Below are 3199 nucleotides of genomic sequence, written 5' to 3'. Positions count from 1 at the left end.
GGCTATAGCCCATGGGGTCGCAAAAAGTCAGACACAACTTAGCAACTAAATAACAACAACAATGATAAGGGAAAGGACCAGGCGTATATGCGGAAGTAAGACAAGTATTAGGATGGACTAGGAGGAAGGAGCCAGACCTGAAGGGATTGAGCTTGATGCAAGGGGCTTCAGACAGACCCCTGCAGCCTCAGGCTTTGGGGGATGGTCCCTAGAAAGGGATGATGCAACCTGTGGAGAAAACAGACTATTATTTAGGAAGGCTGTTTAGCCTCTGCAAAGAGTAGCTGAGGACAGGTCTGGCACCTGGCTTCAAGGAAATAAACAGCTGTGAGGTGACAATTGATGTCGTATTCTCTGTCGACCCAGCCACCTCATCCTCCCCAGGCTTGAGGAGGTTGCTCAGAGTTGCCGTGCTAGGAGAAGACTGCAGTGGCTAAAATGGCACTGTCCCCTGAAGAGCGCTTTATCCCCTCGGGATTGGGTCATGCTGTGTCTTCCCGTGGAATGCCTGCCCCCTGACCTGCCTGCCTCAAACACTACTCCGCTAAGAAGGCTCTCCTAACTTTTATATCCTACCTTTCCCAAGTTGTGATTAATCCTTAGCCCATGAGTACATACATTAGAGTTGGAAACCCACTTTTAGATGACCCAACTCTGTTTCTAAGGCACCCTGAACTCAGTCCACCCCACACCAGGGCCATGTGAATGAACTTTAGAGAATCTCTAGAACTGAGTGCAAAAATCATGTGCAAAACCAAGTGTGCAGATGAATGAATAAACAACATGTGGTATATCTATACAATGAAATATTATCCAACCACAAGATGGAATGAATTGCCACAACTTTGATGGAACTTTAAAAACATTATGCCTAGTAAAAATAGGCAGACAGGAAAGGCCAAATATTGTACCATTCCATCAATAGGAAATATTTAGAATAGGCAAATAAAAAAGACAGAAAGTAAATTAGTGGTTGCCATTGGGTGGGGAATGGGGAGGAATGGGAAGTGACTGGATAGAGTTTCTTTGGGGATGAGGGAAAAGTTCTGGAACTAGAAAATGGTGATGATCACACGACATTGTGAATATACTAAGTGCCACTGAACTGTGTTCATTAACATGGTGAATTTTAATACATGTGTTTTACCACAATTTTAAAAAATAAAATGTACATTTCTTGGAGAGAAGGTTCCCAACTTTGATCAGAGTTTTTAAAGTTTAAGCAGCTCACATCTGCCTGATGACTTTATGATGAGGATGGTGATATGCAGACACAGAGCGGGGAGGCACCTGCCCAGTGTCACTCATGGGCTGGGGGCAGAGCCCTGCCAGGCTGTGTACCTGTCTGACCATGTCCCTTCTTCTCCTCTCCTTCAATCTACACTTTACTCTCCCTGAACAGCTCCCAGGCCTCTGTTCCACTCCCAGCCAGGCTACCCACAAGCTGTGTAACTTCCCAAAGTCCCAGCACCTTCCAGAAGCTGAGCACATGGATCAGTTTCACAAGTGCTTGTGTTGTGGACCCTGAGCTCCTAAGAACAAGAGTTGTGTACTTTCCTTCATATCTCAGAGTTCCAGTGGTACCCGTGGATGTGAGCTCGTCCTATCTCCCTCCAAGAAAGAGCTTGCTGTTCTCCTGCAAGGAAGGCAGTTAGCCGACAACCTCTGAATGAATATTCGTTTCTCAGATGTCCACACTGGGTTGGCCAAGACTTTGTCAGCTCTGCAACACAGCCTGAGGCTCTCCCAGCCTGGTCCTGCTTCCTCCCCTACCCTCTTCACAATAAACCTCTTGCACTCCTATCTCCATCTGTGTCTGTTTCCTGGAAGACCCAGATGACACAGTCCCCAGCTGGGAGTATCATAAACATTTAGTAAATGTTCATAAAGTAAACTGAACTGGGGACTCCCTGGAGGTTGGAAGAAGGTTGGTGCCTAGGCCTCAGAGAACCGGAGAGGAGGAGCTGCCCATGGAGGACATGTCAGTCATAAGCAGAGGAAACGTCTAGAGGGGCATGGAGAAGAAGTCATGCCCCTGGAAGAGTCCCAGTAATGAAGAACACATAGGGAGCCCAGGGATTGACCAGACCTACTGGCATTCTTCCTAGCTCTTCCTCTGCTGGGGCAGACTGCAGCAAAGCTCAGAAATGTCTGAAGAGGCTTAGCCTTGGCAGAACCAGGTTTGAATTGTGCTTCTGGTTGGTTCAGTGATTTTATGTTCTCTTCTTTGGTGGATCTCAGTTTTTCCATCTGTAAAATGGGTACAGAGATCATCTCCCCCAACCCCAGAATGATTTTGAGAGTTGACTGAGACATCCCTACAGTTTATGGAGGGTACTGTGTAGGGCAGTTTAAATGCATACTGTCAGTTAATCCTTACAGTGACCCTGTATAGGAGATATTATGACCACCATCTTACTTGAGAAAACTATGGCTCACAGAGGTCAAGAGACTGGCGTAAGATCACACAGCTAATAAACAAGAAGAGCTAAGACTGGAATCCGGTTCTGTCTTGCTCTGGAGCCCCTTCATTATTCCACAGTTTCTGAGCCACTGCTATCTGCTAAACTTTGAGTTAGGATGGGGACAAAGGACAAGCCAGCCCCACTCTCACTGCGTTTATATTCTTACAGACAGCGGCCAACCACTTAAACACAGTAATTCCAGAATGCATTAGGGAAAAAATATATACTGGGTACATTTATAAAACTGAGACAATAGAAAGGGCTACTTTAAATTGGGAGTAGGGGTGGGTCAAAGGCAGCATCTCCAGGCACAGAAACTGTGAGAAAGCCCCACGTCCTCCAATCTGCGTAAAACTTGACTTGTCTGGTAAGTAGTGGGTGGGGAAGGCCACCAGGCACAAGTTAGACAGGCAGGGGCCACTGGACTACTGAAGTCCATGGGAAGCCATCGGGGGCTTTCAGCACGGAGCGAAAGGGTCATCGATCCGGCTGCGATAGTGCGGCGGGGCCGAGAGACAGCGGGAGCGCGGAGGGAGCCGGGCTGCAGGCGGCGGTGGGCGTCTGGACGGGCAGCGGCAAAGGGCAGCGGGAAAGGGCGGGGAGGGGCGTGGTGTAGTTACTAATTGCCTCCTCCGTTTCTTCCCCCGCCCCCTCCCCGCCCTCCCTCCCGGCCTGGCTCCGCCCCGCCCGTCTGGCTAGGGACGTCTCGGCGCTCGCCGGCGCCGCCTGTGACG

The sequence above is a fragment of the Budorcas taxicolor genome, chromosome 19 (assembly GCF_023091745.1).
Source record: "Budorcas taxicolor isolate Tak-1 chromosome 19, Takin1.1, whole genome shotgun sequence".
Lineage (NCBI taxonomy): Eukaryota > Metazoa > Chordata > Mammalia > Artiodactyla > Bovidae > Budorcas > Budorcas taxicolor.
This window is presented reverse-complemented; position numbering follows the sequence as displayed.